This window comes from Capra hircus, chromosome 3, assembly GCF_001704415.2.
Source record: "Capra hircus breed San Clemente chromosome 3, ASM170441v1, whole genome shotgun sequence".
Classification (NCBI taxonomy): Eukaryota; Metazoa; Chordata; class Mammalia; order Artiodactyla; family Bovidae; genus Capra; species Capra hircus.
The window spans coordinates 101,691,260-101,711,830 of record NC_030810.1 but is presented as its reverse complement, the minus strand read 5'-3'; the positions used below and the strand labels follow the sequence as shown (position 1 = coordinate 101,711,830).

Sequence of the window (20,571 nt, the reverse complement as noted above, 5' to 3'; positions counted from 1 at the left end):
GTTGTCAGGGCAGGAGGCTGGGTTTCCTGGTTCCCTTAGTTTTCTCACAGCGCTCATCACACTCCTAAGCCACACCATCTCTTACCTGTAACATAGAAAGTGTGTCACCGGCGGAGTGGGAATGGAGGCAGGAGAACTCTTCTTTTATTCTTCATATATTTCTGATTTGGAGAGGGGTAAGGAGCCAGAGATCAAATTGTCAACATCCCCTGGACCATGGAAAAAGCAAGAGAGTTCCAGGAAAATATCTATTTCTGCTTTATTGACTATGCCAAAGCCTTTGACTGTATGGATCACAATAAACTGTGGAAAATTCTGAAAGAGATGGGAATATCAGACCACCTAACCTGCCTCTTGAGAAATCTGTATGCAGGTCAGGAAGCAACAGTTAGAACTGGACATGGAACAACAAACTGGTTTCCATATAGGAAAAGGAGTACGTCAAGGCTGTATATTGTCACCCTGCTTATTTAACTTCTATGCAGAGTACATCATGAGAAATGCTGGACTGGAAGAAACACAAGCTGGAATCAAGATTGCCAGGAGAAATATCAATAACTTCAGATATGCAGATGACACCACCCTTATGGCAGAAAGTGAAGAGGAGCTAAGAAGCCTCCTGATGAAAGTAAAAGAGGAGAGTGAAAAAGTTGGCTTAAAGCTCAACATTCAGAAAATGAAGATCATGGCATCCGGTCCCATCACTTCATGGGAAATAGATGGGGAAATGGTGGAAACAGTGTCAGACTTTTGGTGGGGGGGGCTCGAAAATCACTGCAGATGGTGATTGCAGCCATGAAGTTAAAAGACACTTACTTCTTGGAAGAAGAGTTATGACCAACCTAGATAGTATATTCAAAAGCAGAGACATTAATTTGCCGACTAAGGTCCATCTAGTCAAGGCTATGGTTTTTCCTATGGTCATGTATGGATGTGAGAGTTGGACTGTGAAGAAGGCTGAGCACCGAAGAATTGATGCTTTTGAACTGTGGTGTTGGAGAAGACTCTTGAGAGTCCCTTGGACTGCAAGGAGATCCAACCAGTCCATTCTGAAGGAGATCAGCCCTGGGATTTCTTTGGAAGCAATGATGCTAAAGCTGAAGCTCCAGTACTTTGGCCACCTCATGTGAAGAGTTGACTCATTGGAAAAGACTCTGATGCTGGGAGGGATTGGGGGCAGGAGGAGAAGGGGACAGCAGAGGATGAGATGGCTGGATGGCATCATGGACTCAATGGATGTGAGTCTGAGTGAACTGTGGGAGATGGTGATGGACAGGGAGGCCTGGTGAGCTGTGATTCATGGGGTCACAAAGAGTTGGACACGACTGAGTGACTGAACTGAACTAAACTGAACTGAAGTTATTCTCACAAGTGTATATTTGTTAAATTTACAATGTGAATAAAAATAGCCATTTAAAGAAAACACTCAAGACAAACGAGCTATACTCACTTAAAGAGAAGTCAATGTCTCTCAGTCGTGTTCAACTCTTTGTGTCCCTAGGGACTATAGGCTGCCAGGCTCCACTGCCCAAAGATTCTCCAGGTAAGAATACTGCAGCGGGTGACTATTCCCTTCTCCAGGGGATCTTCCAAAATCAAGGACTGAACCAGGGTGTCCTGCATTGTAGACGGATTCTTACCGTCTTAACCCCAAGGAAATTCCACTCTGGTGGAAACCGCCTGGTGGACACAGGAAACCGAAGCCCAATCTCGGCCCAGGAGGCCTTTGCCAGGGTGGGCACTCATTCGTTGGGTGTAGGCGAGGAAACGGGAAGAGCCATCATGGGAACAACCCGGTGTTCAGCTGTCCTTGGATCTATTTTGGTTCAGGCCAGGAAGGTTCGACACCTGGGTGGCGGTTTCTCTGGGGGCGCTGGCATCTGTGGCTGGTAGGGGCAAGGAAGTGGCACCGTTTTACTGGCGGACAGAGCGCTCACCCCGGGAATGAGTGTCTACTCCATAGAGAATCCCAATGAACCCTGTAATGCTGTCTCTGTGGCGCAATCGGTTAGCGTGTTCAGCTATTAACCGAAAGGTTGGTGGTTCGAGCCCACCCAGGGACGGTGGGGGTGCCATTTTAGGCAACACCAAAGAGACTCCCTTTTGCCAGGAGGACACCGGAGAAGTGATGCGCCCAACGGACTTTCAGAGAAAGAGCACAGGAGTCAGGTGCTAAGGAACAGCGGCGAGGGCGCGTCCCGGGTGGATTGGAAGCGTCGGTCATTCCTGAGAGCACGGAGCGCTGATCGCCGGCGCCGAGAAGAGGACCACCGAGGCGCGGGTCCGCAGCCCGGGAGGGGCGGCTTCCACACCGCTGGGTTTCGGGGTCACCTGGGCCTCGGGCGCACCCACCGTCCCCGCCTCCTGCTGCTGCCGGGAGCTGGGGAGTCGGCGGGGGCGACCCCTGAACTCAGGGTGCGCAGCTGAGGATCTGAGGATTCTGCGTTGGGTGCGGGGCCCCGAAGGCCACCTGTGGGGGCCCGAGGGGCCTCACTTCAGGGCAGAGGGGGAACCCTAAAGCAGGGCCCTCGGGAGCCGCCGTCTCCGTGCCTGAGAGAGCCTGGGGCTCCAAGGTTCCTCTTTGAGTCATAAGAGTTGGTGGTGTGGTTCGTGGTGGCGGGACCTGGGGATTTCATGGATACAGTGTTCAGGAATAGGGGTTGTCGCGTTTCCGTAGTGTAGTGGTTATCACGTTCGCCTCACACGCGAAAGGTCCCCGGTTCGAAACCGGGCGGAAACAGGCTTTCTCTCTCTTTTTCCCTCCCGGAGGTGTGCCTTCTCATTGGCAAAACCAACAGGCGCGAAAGGCACGGGGTGCGGCAGGGGACGCAGCTGGAGGAAGAGGTGGTGACCACCTGCAAGTCTCTTAATTCAGCGCTAGGAGATCTGGAGGTGGACGGATCCACTCATCATCCGCCACCCATCACCGAGCCTGACGACAGAGAAAACCGAGGTTCACAAAGAGAGCAAGACCTGGGCTCGGCAGCACGCAGCGCTACCGCTAGACCAGGAGGGACCCAGTCCGCTACGTTGTGTCGTTGCCCCAGAGCAAAAGCGACGCCCAGGAAAGGAGAGGTGAAGGCCGATGAGCCGCGAGGGCAGGGCTGGGAGCCTTGCACAGCTGCACACAGCCCTGGGCCGCTGCGACGTTGCCTTTCCAGCTTGCTGACTTTCCGAAGGGTCATCTTCCACTCACCTTTCACCTGCAGAGGCTAAACAAGCCTTTTTGGCTACAGCTCTCCGGTGGTCTAGTGGCTAGGATTCGGCGCTTTCACTGCCGTGGCTCAGGTTCGACTCCCGGTCAGGGAAAGCTTTCTTTCTTCCAGCGTCTGCATGCACATGAGTCTCTCTCTGCCCTCCCAGATGGGAACTGTATTTTGCTTAAAGGTGCAGTGCAGAACATTTCTGCACAGAGTTTCTAAATGCCGCTGAGTCCGGGCCTCAGGGTCCTGGAGCTCAGGCTGGCTATTGGAGCTGACATGCCATGAACAGCCTAGGCTGGCTAGCTCTGGCTTCCACTCTTTTCTCCTGGCATGGTAAACCCAGAGTCTTACTAAACAGAGTTTTCATTCATAGAGAACATGAGGCTTCCGTTCCAAAAATTCATTAAAATCCCAAACCAAAATCTTTTGTAAGATACTAAAAGTTTGCAAGAATACGAACATCCTATATTTTGTACCTAAGTGCACAGTGAACATTACTTATCTTTCTTTAGATAAGATTTATGGCATCACTTGATGGTAACCTGCCGATATCTCGGGATTGTTCCTTTGTTTTGGCGTCCCTCTCAAAGCTAACTTCTGTGGGACCTGTCTTCCAAGGCCAGCGAACAGCTTTACCGTCCGGAAGAGGGCCCTCTTGGCCCTTCAGAAACCTGGAATCCGCTCTCTGTAGGATGTAGAGAAGCTATATGTGTGGTAGTCGCTCAGTCCTTTTGGACTTTTGCCATCCCTTGGAGTGCAGCATTCGTCTGTCCATGCGATTACTCCAGGCAAGAATTCTGGAGTGAGTGGCCATTGCCTTCCCAGAGGAATTTCCCAGTCGAGGCCTCCTGTATTGGACGCAGATTCTTTACCGTCTGAGCCAACAGCAAAGTCCAAAAGGAAGAACGGCAAACCATTAGCCGGAAATCGAACCTGGGTTTCCCACGTGGGAGGCAAGAATTGCACCTCTGAACCACCAAAGCCGCTGTAAAGAGAATGTTTGCGAGGGTAACCTAGGTGGAGGTTTATTCAGGTCTTTCTCAAGTGCAGGCCAGTCAGGCCCTGTGCTTGTAGGACGGTCTAGGCTTTCATCCTCAGCCCTCCGGGGCACGGGCTGCCCTCTGCCCTCTGGCCTCCTGCGGGTTGCTTTGGCGGGCACTCAGGTGTGCTTTGGATCCGTCGGAGTGGTGGAACCGCCTGGTGCTCGTGCTCACCGGCTGAGTCCTGCCCAACTCTTTGCAACCCCTCGGACTCTAGCCCACCAGGCTCCTCTGTCCATGGGATTTCCACGCTCCTTTGCTAGAAACCCATCGAGGCAGTGCAGCTGCCCCCTTGGCTCCTGCCTGGCTCCCTGTGCCCTGCCGGGAGCATAACGTGTTCTGTCAGGATACAGAGGGGAAGAATCCTTCCGTGTGGTTGGAGGATGGAGAACCAGATGGGAAATGCTGCAAAGAGAGGGGAATATTCTCAAAAGCTTCCCGGAACTGCTGTGTGGGTGCTGTCGGTTGGGTGGCTGCCCTAAGACAAGAATGCTTAGTCTTGTGTTCTGGCCTTGACCCAGTCCCAGGTCCAGTCTGAATTCAAGCACAGAGGCACCCAGCTTTCCCACACGTATGTCATTCAGCCTCTCTCCAAAGCGGAGTTCTGAACCACCTTTTCTATCTCAGTGAATAGCAACCACGTGGGTCTTTTTTTTTTTTTTTTAAAAACGTTGTTTTGCTGAAATGTAACTCAGGAATAGAAAAAAGGTTTACCTCTCCATGCTACAAACAAGAATAAAATTCAAGTTGATAATAAGGATGACTCTCGAACACTTTTAACACGCTAGAGAATTTTAATAGTTGATGTATAATTACATAGAAAATGTTTGTCCTGTCATGCTCCCAGAGATGACTCTTGGTATGCGCCACCCTGATTTAATTATTTTGGTCTAAAAACTACCTCATGGTTAGTTTCAGATTTATTTTTTATAAAATTTAAAATTATGTGTCCCAGTAAATTAAATATACCATATAATATCTTTTAAATCAGGATTAAGGCTTTTGATTTAAGAAATCATAGTGACTTAATTATTCCCCTTTCAATTTGGGGTCAACGTTTTTAGGTATCATCTAATGTGTGATTCTAAGCAGCATTTATCAGACACGACTCAGCTCTAATCGCCATTTGAAGATATATCATTAACTTTAAGTTCTTTGATATTAAATTGGTTCAATTAACGTATAATCTTTGCCTGGAGAATTTCTAATTAAGTAGAAATAATAATGCCCATGTTTTTATAGGTTATAATAGGAGAGCTCTCGATTACCAGCTTAAGAGAATGTCTTGGTACCTTCAGGATATATTCCTGAGTGTAGCCATACATCACTTGAAGAAAAGTACAACACATGGACTCTCTAAGTTAAGACCTATTGCTTACCTGAAATACTCCTTTATTAAAAAAAAAAAAATCCGGATTCTTAGTTACCTGCCTTCTAGGTCTCAAGTCACCCATTTTCCCATGTGGTATGTAATTCTTTTTTTAGTCACCTCTGGGGCCCTTAGGTGCTGGCAGGCAGATGAACCTGAGAAGAACATGGCAGGTTGTTCTCCTGCTGTGATTCTTATTTGTGTGTGTGTGTGTGTATCTTATTTTTGATGCCTCCTGGTGTGAATGGACCAAGGAGTGGGACCTTGACTTTGCTCCTGATACAGCAGTTTTCCAGGAGAAGGGCCTGGTACCTGGTGAGCACCTAGTAAGTGCTTGCTGACTGAAGGACTCCTAAGGCACATTTCCAGAAAACTGATGAAGAGGACAGAATGTGGGTAAGATCCACAGAGGTCTAGAGTATAAGGGACAGAAAGGCACAAACTCCAAAAGGGAGAGAGAAGGGCAGAGAGAAATGTCCTAGAATGTAGAGACATCTCGACTGAGTACGGAAATTCTGAAGAGCTCTTCTTTCGTCACCAACTTCAACTGAGGAATCAGTGGAAGGGGAACCAGGAGCTCTAAGGATCCAGATTTGTACAAGATGTATTATAGGTGCAGGATTCTGTAGCTTGCTACAATTTGTCTCAAATGAGACACTTTTTGCAGATGTAGCCCCGTACTGTTGAGATATCATACAGAGAGAGTCTCCAGCTTGCAATGAGAGGGAGACCCCTCATTAGATTGTGTGCATCCAACCAAGCCAAAATACAACTCATGAAGGGAAGAGGGTAAATGTCTGGGACCAGTGGCGTCGTTTTGTTTTTGTTTTTTTAACCCCTGTAATCCACAAGCTGCTCTGCAAGAGGCTCTCCAGAGTCATTCTGGCTGGTCTTGTCTGGACTCAATGACTTGGTCACCACTGAAAAGAGTTACAATTATTAGAATACTTTCCAATCAGCTTGGAAGCTTAGCTGCTGAATATGTGCAATCTCTGGGAAATGCACACATTGTCTTTTCATTGTACCTGCCACTAAGTTGAGTCAGTAGGGCACAAATCCCTTTGTTAGAGTAACAGACAGGTATATTGACAATTTCTTGTGATGGCAAGACCGTGAAGAAAAAGACTCTTTCCTTGAGTCAGCAAAATACATTGGAATATAAATTAGCACATCTCTTTAGGGAAAACTAGGAACATAAAGAGATGCCTTCAGTTTCTAGCAAAGGTGCAGTGACAGAAATCAAAAAAACCCTCCTTCCAAATCTCACTCTCCAACTTTGTCCCACTCCCAGAGGAATAAAAAGACAAAAAAAAAAAAAAAAAAAAAAAAAAAACGTGAAATACTGATTTCTAAGACACTGGAAATCAGGCAGCAAAGGACAGCAAGCCTTAAGAGGTGACAAACAAACAAGATGAGTCTTGTCATGGGCCCACCTTCCTGCTTTCAGTGAGTTCCCATGCTGGGCACCAAGAGGAGGATTTCAGGTCAATTTTTCATTTGACTCTGGAGATGAAGCTGAATATCGGTGGAGAGTAAGGCAGCTAGAGCTCACAGGACAAAGATCCAGTGATTCTTATTTGCAAAGTAGATGTAAAGAGCAAAGGTATGGATATCAAAGCTGAAAGGGGAGTTCGGGTGTTAGGGACCAAACGACGGGCTCTAGGACCTGAGTCATGTTTACCAGAAAGAGACAGGATATGCGCTCATCCTGCCTGGCCAATCATGTAACGCCAGCTACTCCTGTAACTGAGACAAAGAACTGCCTGTATATAAGCCGCCATACTCCTTTGTTTGGGGCTCTTGTCGGATTCCACTGAGCTGGAAGAGACTTGGGCCCTAGCGCGCTAGAAATAAACTCCCTTCTTGCCTTTGCGTTACTGTGGTGGACTTGCTCTCTTGGTCGGTCCGGAGATATGGGCTCAGTGCATAACATTTGGGGGCTCGTCCGGTATCACCATCTTGCCAGGGAGGACAACTCTCCTGGTAGAAGGGAGTAACCTCATTAGGAGATAAGAGCTCTGAGCACCGGTGCTAACATTGCAGAAGCCCAGATTAAGTCCAGGGCTCAGTATTGTACTGGGGAGGCATCCAGGTGTAAAGTGCAGAGGCAAGTCCAGCGTAAGGCCGAGGCCCGGTATCGTGCTGGGGAGGCGGCTGGCTCTGGTTACTGGATTAGGTCCAGCGTAAGCCCGAGCCCTGGTATCATGCCAGGGAGGCGGCTGGCTCTGTGAACATCCTGCAGGTAAGATTGAGTGCATTGTTGGTGGCCACCTTACTTTTGTTATCTGTTTGTCTATTTGTGGTGTCTGCATTGCTCTTTGTGTGCTCTGTTGGCTCCCAGTGTACTTTTCTGTGATCATGGGACAAACAACTTCTACTCCTTTATCTCTTATGATTAACCACTTCTCTGATTTCAAGTCTAGAGCTCAGAATCTTTTGTTACTGGTGAAGAAGAGCAAACTGGTGACTTTCTGTTCCGCCGAGTGGCCCACCTTTGACGTTGGATGGCCACAAGAGGGAACCTTCAATCCCCAAATTATCCAGGCAGTTAAAGAGAGGGTGCTTACTCCTAGTCCTGTTGGCCACCCAGACATTCTGGTCTGGCAGGATCTAGTGAGAAACCCGCCGGAATGGCTTAAACCCTTTGTTCTCACTCCTTCTAAATCTCCTAAACCTCCCCGTCCCTCTTCCCTAACTCCAACCTCACCAAGCCCACAGGTGCTAGTCATGAAGGCTTCCGAAGAAAAAGAAGGAAAAAAGGATGAGAATCGACCAAAGCCAGTCTTCCAGGAATCTTCTCTGTATCCTAATCTGATCGATCTGGAGACCGAATTGTTCCCACCCCCGTATGCGGATCCACATCCGCCCTTGCTTCCACAGGTTCCACAGGTTTCATCTGGAGAAGCCAGGAGGAGAACCGAGCCTTCAGCTCCTCCCAGAGAAGGGGGCCCCACCCAGGGAACTCAGGGAAGAACAAGGGAAATGGCCAGCGTAGCGGAAAAAGAAGACCCAGAAGTCCCCTCTTCCACCGTTCACGCATTTCTGGTCCGGGCAGGGCCAGCCAGAGAGGGTGGAGAGTGGACATATCAGTATTGGCCCTTCTCCACTAGTGATTTGTACAATTGGAAAACCCAGACTCCCTCCTTCTCTGAAAAACCGCAGGGTCTTATTGACTGACAATCCCACTTGGGATGATTGTCAGCAACTGTTACAGGTGCTTTTCACTACAGAGGAGCGTGAGCGGATCCTGTCAGAAGCTCAGAAGAATGTGCCAGGGGTGGATGGGAGGCCCACAATACAGCCTAACCTCATTGAGGAGGGGCTCCCCTTGGTGCGACCCAACTGGGACTTCGAACGCGCTGAAGGTAGGGAGCATCTCCAAGTGTACCGCCGCCAGACTCTTATGGCCAGCCTTAGAGCAGCCGCCAGGAAGCCAACTAATTTGCCAAAATAAATTCAGTGAGGCAGGAGCCAAATGAGAGCCCAGCAGCCTTCCTTGAAAGGATAATGGAAGCTTTTAGACACTATACCCCTATGGACTCACAGGCAGATGAGTCACAAGTGGCAGTTATGTTAGCATTTGTAAATCAAGCAGCCCCCGATATTAAAAGAAAGTTACAAAAGATAGAGGGGTTAAGTGAACAATCCTTGCAAGATCTAGTGAGGGCAGCTGAGAGAGTTTTTAATCATAGAGAGACCCCAGAAGAGAGAGAGGACCGCATTAGAAGAAAAAAAAAAAAGAAAATTTAGAGCTGAAGAAAACCATAAAAATCAAGAAGAGCTGGCCCAGATATTTTTTGCTGGGGTTGAAAACAAAAACAGGTTCCAAAAAGGGAAAAAATTGGACTCAAAAACTGAAGAAAAAACGACAAGGCTTAAGCTTGAGAAAAACCAATGTGCGTTTTGTAAAGAGTTTGGACATTGGAAAGATAAATGCCCCCCAAAAATCTAAAAGAGGAGCCCAAGAACCCCAAGAATGGGACTCCCTCTCCAGACAGTCATATCCTCTACGCGGGTGAGGATAGTGACTAGGGGGGGTCAGGCCTCGAAGCCCCTCCCCGAGTCCTGGGTAACTATAAATGTAGAGGGGAAACCGGTTGGCTTCATGGTGGACACGGGAGCCCAATACTCAGTCTTAAACCAAAAAGATGGACCCATGTCTAAGAAAAGGAGCTGGGTGCAGAAAGCAACTGGGACTAAACGATATGGATGGACGACAAAACGGCATGTGCACTTGGGGGCCCACCAGGTAACCCATTCTTTTCTGGTGATACCTGAGTGTCCAGCGCCCATGTTGGGAAGGGATTTACTGTCTAAAGTGAATGCCCAAATTCATTCCGACCGTGGACAAGTGTTGGTTCTAGATGGGACCGAGCATCCTCTTCAGGTCCTGTGTCTGGCATTAAAAGATGAATACAGACTCTACTTGCCAGAGGCCCCAGCGACAATAAGCCCCAAAGTACAGCCATGGGTTCAAAGATACCCTCAGGCCTGGGCTGAAACAGCAGGAATGGGACTGGCCAAACAGAGGCCCCCTATCATTGTGGAACTGAAAGCCAGTACTTCCCCGGTGAGGGTACGGCAGTATCCCATGAGTCAAGAGGCTCAACAAGGAATTACTCCTCATATACAATGCCTCATAGACGCTGGGGTCCTGAAAAGGTGCTGGTCCCCATGGAACACTCCCCTGTTGCCTGTGAAAAAGCCTGGGGGAACTGATTTTAGACCTGTTCAAGATCTCCGAGAAGTCAACAAATGGGTGAGTGATATTCATCCTACGGTTCCTAACCCTTATACATTGCTAAGCAACTTGCCTCCAAACTACATTTGGTATACTGTTTTAGATTTAAAAGATGCCTTTTTCAGTTTGCCTCTTGCCCCCGCAAGCTAAGAGATCTTTGCCTTCGAATGGCAGGAAGACGGTGGTCAGACCCCTGTGCAGCTGACATGGACTCGCTTACCACAGGGTTTCAAAAACTCGCCCACGTTATTTAATGAGGCCCTGGACTAAGACCTCCATGAGTATCGGGTTGAACACTCTACCATTGTTTTATTACAATATGTTGATAACTTTATGCTGGCAGCGGCTACAGAGAAAGAGTGCCAAGAGGCAACAGGTGACCTTCTCCAAACCTTAGGGATTTTAGGTTACAGGGCCAGTGCCAAAAAGGCCCAGATTGCCAAGCAAGAGGTTACATACCTCGGTTATAAGATAAAGCAAGGCCAGAGGTGGCTAACACAGGCTATGAAAGAAACCATCCTCCAGATCCCTGAGCTGGCTAACCCTAGACAAGTGAGAGAATTTCTGGGAACTGTGGGATATTGCCGGTTATGGATCTTGCGGTTTGCAGAAAAGGCCAGGCCACTATATGAAGGGACCAAAGAAAACAAGGACTGGAAAAGGACTGAGCCAATGAAAGAGGCCTTCCCAGAGCTCAGGTGAGCCTTGCTAGAAGCTCCTGCCCTTGCCCTCCCTGATCCATCTAAGCCTTTCCAATTATTTGTAGATGAAAAGCGGGGGATAGGAAAAGGGGTACTAACACAGAGATGGGGACCATGGAAGCGACCTGTAGCTTACCTTTCCAAGAGACTGGACCCAGTGGCAGCCGGATGGCCACCTTGCCTCCGTATCATCGTGGCCACTGCGCTCTTAGTCCATGATGCTGATAAACTGACTTATGGACAGAGACTCTTGGTCTACACTCCTCATGCCATAGAGTTTTAAAGCAACCCCCAGGTAAATGGATTTCTAATGCCCGCTTGACGCACTACCAGGCCTTGCTACTTGACACCCCACGGATTCATTTCCAAACGCCCTGCACTCTAAATCCGGTCACTCTTTTGCCCAATCCGGAGGAAAATAGCCCCCTCCATGATTGTGATGAGATACTGGCCGGGGTAACAGCATTACGAAAGGACTTAACCGATACTCCACTGGATAACAGTGAGCTAAAATGGTTCACAGATGGCAGCAGTTATGTGAAAGATGGACAGAGACGGGCGGGAGCCGCAGTAGTAGATGACTCTGGACAGATGATATTGGCAGAGGCCCTTCCCCCGGATACCTCAGCACAAAAGGCAGAGTTAATTGCCCTGATTCAAGCATTAGAGAGAGCCAAAGGAAAAAGAATAACTATTTTCACTGACAGTCGCTATGCTTTTGGCACGGTACGCATCCAGGGCCCGATATATCGGGAACGGGGGTTTTTGACAGCTGAAGGAAAAGAAATTAAAAATTTGCCTGAAATCCGTAGACTTTTAGAGGCTGTACAGATGCCTCGGCCTGTGTCAATAGTACACGTACCTGGACATCAGAAGGGTGACAGCCCCACGGCATGAGGGAATCGTGCCGCAGACCTGGCAGCTCGAAAAGTAGCTGATGAAGATTTCATCACCCCTGTGTTGGCGATCGGACTTCCACCTCCAGGTATGGGAACTCTGCCCCCAACCCCTGAGTATTCATCCACAGACCTTGCTTGGATCCAAGAACACACCAACCTTCAAAAAGGTGAAGATGGATGGTACCGAGACTCAGATGGCTACTTGATACTCCCTGCTCAGTTGGGACGGCAACTATGTGAGCATTTACACTTGTCTACTCATCTGGGAGAAAAAAAGACTCTGATGCTCTTTCAAACTGCGCACCTGCGATTTCCCCAGCACCAGACAACTGTAAAGAACATAGTGCATGCTTGTAAGGTGTGTCAACAGATGAGGCCAGGAAAAGGACAACATGCAGGACTGAGATATCGGGGAGAAGGACCAGGGCAATACTGGGAAATAGATTTCACGGAGGTAAGGCCAGGCAAGTATGGTTACCGGTACTTGTTAGTGTTGGTGGATACCTTCTCAGGGTGGGTGGAGGCTTTTCCTACAAAGGGAAAAACCATGATGATAGTGGCAAAAAAGATTTTAGAAGAAATAGTTCCCAGGTTTGGCCTGCCAGTGACCATCGGCTCTGATAATGGACCTGCTTTTGTGAGTCAAATAGTTCAGAGCCTTGCCCTAGCCCTGGGGACTAAATGGAAGTTACGTTGTGAATACAGTCCACAGAGCTCAGGGCAAGTAAAAAGAATGAATCGGACCATAAAGGAAACTTTAACTAAATTGGCTATAGAGACTGGCGGGGACTGGGTGATCCTCCTTCCCTTTGCCCTCTTCCATGCGCGTAATACTCCTTATCAACTTAATCTGACCCCATTTGAAATTCTGTATGGGAGACCTCCCCCTGTATGTCCAGTATTTGAAGGGAAGAAACCTACCGCCTCCCACGTTGGGACAATTCCAAGAGGCCTTGATGGCCTTAAGCAAGGTGCACTCTCGTGTCTGGAAACTGCTCCGGGAAATACATGTGGGTCAAAATAAGGGAACTATTCCCTCACATGACATTGGCCCAGGAGATTGGGTATGGGTCAAAAGGCACCAAACCAAGGCACTAGAACCCAAATAGAAGGGTCCTTATGTTGTTCTTCTTACCACCCCAACTGCCCTAAAGGTCAACGGTATCGGGCCTTGGGTGCATTGCAACCACGTACGCCCAGCTACTTCAGCAGAGCAGGAAGATGCTAAAAAAGAATGGGAAGCGTCTCTGCACCCGTCCAACCCCCTGAGGCTGAAGCTCCGGCGTCGTCGACAGGACCAAGACAACTCGTCTGGACCATCTTATGGATGACCATGTTACTCTGCTCCGAAGCTGCCAGCATGAACCCGCACCAACCCGTCAGAATCACCTGGAAACTGCAAAATGGACTAACACATGAGATGCTTAACTCCACCACCGCAATACATCCACCAAATACTTGGTGGCCAGACTTATACTTTGACCTTAAGCCAGTGGTAAATGTACCACCGGCAAGAAAGAGGGGCAAGCTCCGGAATCATGCATTCTGGGCATGTCCAGGTGCGCCCAGGCATAACTGGAAGATTTGTGGGGGCATACAGGACTCTTGTTGTAAATCTTGGGACTGTGTAACTTCCAATGATGGGTCGGAGACTCCAGGGTATAGACAGTGGGATGTAGGAAATCGGGACTTGCTTAACTTCTCCTTTGTAGGACCCCTACCTCCGTACTCCGATTGGGAAAAGGATCATAACTTTGCCCAGGTAAAAATAAGGTTTAACATTGACAAAGCAAAAAAAGAAAAGGCCTGGGTCAATGGGATATCATGGGGGCTTCAGACCAGAACTGACGGGTTCCCATACCGGGAGTATTATAATGGTATCATTGTTGTGAGTCAAGTTTTAGAACCGGTACAAATATATAGTATCGGTCCAAACCCCGTTGAACAGGTCCATGCAACTCTCTACCCGACAACCTCCCTACCTACATCCCAGGGACCAACAAAAGACCCAGAGGCGGGCCCCCTTGCTAAACTCGGACAAACAGATCCACTATGGAAATTAGTAAAGGCAGCTTATGCTACCTTAAATCAAACCCATCCTGAGGCAACTAAATCCTGTTGGTTATGTTACAACTTAATTCCCCCTTATTATGAGGCAGTAGGCCTCAACGCCTCTTACGACCTGGCCAACCGATCCTCCTCAATGTCAATGGGGAGACTGAAAAGTGGGCCTTACAATGAGAGAGATATGGGGAAAAGGGTTATGTATGGGCAAGGTATTATCAGAGAGGTCTCCACAGGGTGCGCACGTCATTGAGCCTATGGACTTGCCAATAGCCAGGTGGCTAATACCATGGATGGGAGGATGGTGGGTCTGTTCACACACGGGGCTGACTCCATGCTTACACAGCTCAATCTTTGATCCCAAAGAAGAATTCTGTGTTATGGTAGCAGTCATGCCAAAAATTCTGTACCGACCAGAGGAAACAATATATGATTACTGGGCCCCAAAATTGACCCTAAATCCTCAAGAAAGAACTTACAAAGTCAAGAGGGAACCTCTTACTGCCATAACCATAGCAACTATGTTCGGTCTTGGAATAGCCGGGGCCGGAACAGGAATAACAGCTTTGTCCCTGCAAAGCCAAGGATTTAACTCCCTGAGAGCGGCCATAGATGAGGACATCACCCGTATAGAGCAATCTATTAGTCATTTAGAATCATCTTTAACTTCCCTATCTGAAGTAGTTCTGCAAAACAGAAGAGGATTAGATCTGCTCTTTCTGCAACAGGGGGGACTCTTTGCTGCCCTAGGAGAAGAGTGTTGTTTTTATGCTGATCACACAAAAATAGTTAGAGAATCTATGGCCAAAGTAAGAGAGGGACTAGCCCAACGTAAACGAGAACATGAGGCTCAACAAGGATGGTTTGAGTCTTGGTTTCAACAATCCCCTTGGTTGACCACCCTAATCTCCACCTTGCTGGGACCCCTGCTAATACTTCTACTGATGCTTACCTTTGGCCCATGTATTATCAATAGACTTGTAGCCTTTGTAAAGGAACGCATAAATACAGTACAGCTGTTTGTGCTTCGACAACAATATCAAACTGTCTCAGGACCGAGAGGAAGATTCCTCTATATGATCTAAGGACGGGGGGAATGTTAGAGACCAAACGACGGGCTCTAGGACCTCAGTCATGTTTACCAGAAAGAGACAGGATATGCGCTCATCCTGCCTGGCCAATCATGTAACGCCAGCTACTCCTGTAACTGAGACAAAGAACTGCCTGTATATAAGCCACCATACTCCTTTGTTTGGGGCTCTTGTCGGATTGCACTGTGCTGTAAGAGACTTGGGCCCTAGCACGCTAGAAACAAACTCCCTTCTTGCCTGTGCATCACTGTGGTGGACTTGCTCTCTTGGTCGGTTCGGAGATACGGGCTCGGTGCATAACACGGGGAATTGGGAAATTAGGATTTACCTATATACACTATTGATGCTATGTATGACAGCGCCCTTATGGCAGAAAGTGAGGAAGAACTAAAGAGCCTCTTGATGAAAGTGAAAGAGGAGAGTGAAATGTTGTTTTAAAGCTCAACATTCAGAAAACTAAGATCAAGGCATCCAGTCCCATTACTTCATGGCAAATAGATGGGGAAACAGTAGAAACCACGGCAGACTTCCTTTTTCTGAGCTCCAAAATCACTGCAGGTGGTGACTGCAGCCATGATATTAAAAGATGCTTACTCCTTGGAAGGAAAGTTATCACCAACCTAGACAGCATATTAAAAAGCAGAGATATTACTTTGCCAACAAAGGTCCGTAGGTCAAGGGCTATGGTTTTTTCCAGTGGTCGTGTATGAATGTGAGAGTTGGATATAAAGAAAGTTGAGCACAGAAGAATTGATGCTTTTGAACTGTGGTGTTGGAGAAGACTCTTGAGAGTCCCCTCGACGGCAAGGAGATCCAACCAGCCCATCCTAAAGGAGATCAGTCCTGGGTGTTCATGGGAAGGACTGATGTTGAAACTGAATCTCCAATACTTTGGCCACTTCATGTGAAGAGCTGACTCATTTGAAAAGACCCTGATGCTGGGAAAGATTGAGGGCAGGAGAAGAAGGGGATGACAGAGGATGAGATGGTTGGATGGCATCACCAACTCAGTGGACATAGGTTTGGGTGGACTCCGGGAGTTGGTGATGGACAGGGAGGCCTGGTGTGTTACGGTTCATGGGGTTGCAAAGAGTCAAGCATGACTGAGCGACTGAACTGAACGTATGGTATAGGGAATTACTGGATGCTCTGTGGTTACCTAAATGAGAAGGAAATCCTACTAAGAGGGGATATATGTAAATGTATAGCCGATTCACTGTGCTATTAACACAACATCATAATTAACACATTGTAAAGCAGCTATACTCAAATAAAAGTTAATAATAAAAAAAGAAACATGAAGAAAGGTCCAGTGCTGAGACAGTGGGAGACAGAGAATGCTGGGATATGAAAGGGTCTCCCTCAAGTACTCAGCAGAGTAATGATCCGGGTATCCTTATGAAGAAAGTGCCTGAGGCCAAGGAAAGAACATTTTTAAAAGATCCTGGAACAACGCCTGGTGCTCACCACACAGGACAAGCAATCGTATGTAAGTGATCTCCCCACACAGACTGGACTACTTATAACTCATGGGCCATTGGGAAGAACATTCAAAAAACTCTTGTGAGGGACAGGGAGGCTTGGCTGTTAAAATGCTGCACTCAGTATCCCCGTAAATTTGGAAAACTCAGCAGCGGCCACAGGACTGGAAAAGGTCGGTTTTCATTCCACTCCCAAACAAAGGCAGTGCCAAAGAATGTTCCAACTACTACACAATTGTGCTTATCTCACATGTTGGCAAAGTAATGGTCAAAATTCTCACTGTGAAGCTTTCACAGTGTGTAAACTGAGAACGTCCATAAGTGCAAGGGAGGCCTGGCGTGCTGCGATTCACGGGGTTGCAAATAGTCGGACACGACTTAGCGACTGAACTGAACACAACTGAGCGACTGAACTGAACTGAATACAAAGTTACACATGCCCCCAAAACAGTAGTCTCCTGATCCCTTCTCATGTTCCTTTTATCCAGGGATAACCCCTTTCACTGACTGTTTGGCTATATAGCTCCTTATCTCTAAATAAATATTGACCTTCCGATTTTCCAGTTTCCCACCCCAGACGCTGCAGACCGGCCTGCAAAGGGGAAAGTGGAATGTGCGTGTTTCCCTGCCCGCCAGTCATCTCCAAGGCAAACAGCCAGGACTTCCACTCACCTGCAGACCCACACAGCCCACCTCACCGCTCCACAGGGAACCGCAAAGGGAACTTTGCCAGAACAAGTGCCATGCCAGCAGCTTTGCGATTTCGGGTGAATCGGGTCCTGGGACACTTCAGTAAAGGGTGGGAGCTACTCCTGAGTGAGGCGCTGTGGTCACCCCAACCCAGCGACCGCCCACTCCTCTGCCTTCCAATCCCTTTCTCCCTTCTGGCTCATCCTGTGTTCCCTCCTGATCTCTGCCTTTCCTTGGATCCTTTCACCAGCCTCACACCTTTCTTTTTCCTGTCCTACCAAAGACAGCTGCGTCATTGAGTCCTTTGTAACCGCTGAAAGTTCCAAATTATGAGAGTGATGCTTCTTAGCACTGCCAAGGGAAAATTTTAACTAGTTAGGCCAGTCCATCACGGGCCTCATCCATGTTTTTCTGCCGAGCAGTAGAGGACACAAGTGTTTCCAATCCGGTCATGTCGTGAGACATCTCGGTGGAGCAGAGTCGCGGCAGGACGAAAGGAACCCAGCCCCCGGCTCCGGAGTCCCAGCGGCTCGTCTCCCCTTCGGCCCGGAGCAGCCTGGCCGGGCGGCCGTGGGTCAGGGACCTGGGGTCTCCTCAGACGCGGGAATCCGCGACGCGCGCTCCTCTTTCGGGCTGAGCTTGGGACCAAAGGACGGGATTTCAATGAGTGAAGGTTCGAATCTTGACTGAACAGTGGCTTTGAGTGTCTAACGGAGACTTAAGAGTGAGAAACTCTGAATAAAATCATAATAAACTGGGACAGGGCCGATAAAAATTCGAAAGAATAGAGAACTTGAATAAGACACAGTTCTTCCCATTCAGGTCTGGAACCCTCGACCTGAAAGCTGTTGGGATTCCCGGCTGATTATCGACATTGCAGCCCCTCCCCATCACCATTTACTCACAGGAACAACCTTTCTAATTAAACAGAAAGGTCCCACGAGATTTGAACTCGGATCGTAGGATCCAGAGGTTCCATTACACCATGGAACCTCTATGGCAGCTACCTTCTCTCCACTGCCAGGGAAAGGGTATCTGCTTCTTCACCCTCTGTATGTCCCCTTCCTAATCCCAAGACTTGAACACAGTTGACCCACGTAGGTGCATATCCCTTTTGCTTTCTTTCTGCTCCTCTCCTTTGATAAGCTCAGTTCACTCTCCACCTCAGAAAATGAGGTAAAATCCACTTCCGGTTTTGTGCCCGGGAAGAGCCCCCTAGCTCTCCATCATGAACCACGTATTCTGCCTTGGTTAAGCACAGTGTCCCATCTTGAGGTAAAATTTCTGCAAATAAGAGTGTTATTTGCCTTTTCCTTGCCTTCACCCTTTTCTCCTTGCTTCCAAGAGGGCAGATGGTTGTCAGGGCAGGAGGTGGGATTTCCTGGGTCCCTTAGTTTTCCCATAGTACAGATTACACTCCAAAGCCGCCACCACCACCTCTTATCTGTAACATGTAAAGTGTGTCAGCAGTGAAGTGGGAATGGAGGCAAGAGAACTCTCCTTTTCTTCATACATTTCTGATTTGGGAGGGGTAAGGTTTTCTCACAACAAGTGTGTATTTATAGATTTGCAATATAAGTAAAAATAACCATTTATATCAAAACGCTCAGAGAAACCAGCTATACTCACCTAGAAGTGAAATGAACCTCACTCAGTCTTGTCTTACTTGTGACCCATGGACTGGAGCATGCCAGCTTCCTCTGTCCAAGAGATTCTCCAGGCAAGGAATACTGGAAGGGGTGGCCATTCCCTTCTCCCAGGGGATCTTCCCAACCAGGGATTTACCTGGGTCTCTTGCATTGCAGGCAGATTCTTTACCTGCTGAGCCACTAGGGAAGACCCAAATTCACCTGGGGTGACTGAAGATAAACCGCATGTCGTGGAGGACATGAGACAGGGCTCTAACAAACACTTAGGCCCTCAGAGACACTTTGGTCAGGGTCCAGTGGAGTCAGTTTCTCTCCCATTTCTTAACATATCAAACCCAGAAATTGCAGTTTAAAAAAAGGCATACAAATATCAAGGTACCCAAGAGCACTGATTGCTGAATCATAGAGGATGCACATCCAAGTTGTCTTACAGTACAGACAGTATTTATGTACCCAAAATACCACCACATGAAGTATTTGCATGTATAATAGGTATAAATCCTATCAGGGCTCAGAATAATCTTTAGTTCTTCATTGTATCCTAAAACTGTTTCCTCCCTAGTCCAATACGCAGCAGAACAGAAAAAGTAGCACTAGTTTTTGGCTGGCCAAAAAACAGAAAGATGGCTAGTATTGCCTGGAGATGTATTTTGTTCCAAGACTGGACAGAGAGATTGACTCAAGGAGGAAGGAGGCAAAGGGGAAGCTCTTATTATAAGGAGGAAGTTCACAGCTCCAGAGTGAAAAGATGAAACTTCTTTTTGAAAATCAAGATGTTGAGTGGTAATAAGACAAAGTACTCCTCTAGGAAAATTGAAGAAGGCTCAAGGTTTATGGCACAAGTACCTGAAATGGACTCTGACTCATATAGGAAGAAAATAAATCCATAGAAAGGGTGTTGAGAGATCACAGAATGGCCAGGAAACCTGGAGAACCAGGTTCTCACAAGGGCCAAGGACAGAATCAGGTGAGGTTAGAACTGGGATGGGTAAAGATGTTTGTTCTTCCCATTTCCTTCAGCCTGCACATAAGTCCTGATCTGCAAGCAGAGAACTGGCAATGAAGGGTGGTCCAGCTACATCTGAGCAAACTTCAAGAACACTCACGGAGCAAACTGCAAGAGCAATCACGGGAGCCTTTGGCTTGATTCCGTTTACAGAAATTTATAGAAGTATCAAGTTAATTCAAGGTGAAATAAATAAGCATAGAGTTTGTCAAAAGATTCTGAGAATAGTGACACAAAATGATTTCACAGCTGATAACATGATTCATCCAGTAGTTTCTAAACCCGGGCACATCTGACAACAAATGCTTTCATTCCTCCCATTTTAAAACAGAAAGAAGGGAGGCACAAGAAATTTTCTTTATTTGTCTAAGGCCACATAAGGACAGAACTATTTTTACAACCCAGAATTTGTGCACCCGAGCACAGATAGTTGGGTCTCTCTTCTCAGAAGTGGGTGTATCAAGATTTCTCAGTGTAGGGATGGAAGAAGACCAAGAAGAGAGAAGGCAAGAGAGGGAGGGGGAAGGGTAGAAGCACAAATTCTTTTATTCTCTCCTTCCTCCCCTCTCCTTAGGCCTCCTTGATTCTTGCCTGCACCAGCCCTTTCCCTCCTTCCCCACTCTGCTACCAGACTATG

The 20,571-nt window shown here is 47.8% G+C and overlaps 2 non-coding genes and 1 pseudogene across 2 annotated transcripts; all 3 read left to right on the top strand.

Annotated features, from left to right (window-relative positions):
- On the top strand, positions 1,990-2,063 carry TRNAN-AUU. Its single transcript has one exon. It is a non-coding gene; the product is annotated as a tRNA-Asn (tRNA).
- Positions 2,668-2,740, top strand: TRNAV-CAC. Its single transcript has one exon. It is a non-coding gene; the product is annotated as a tRNA-Val (tRNA).
- The window catches only part of LOC108635626, a 19,842-nt pseudogene continuing 9,039 nt past the window's right edge, over positions 9,769-20,571 (top strand).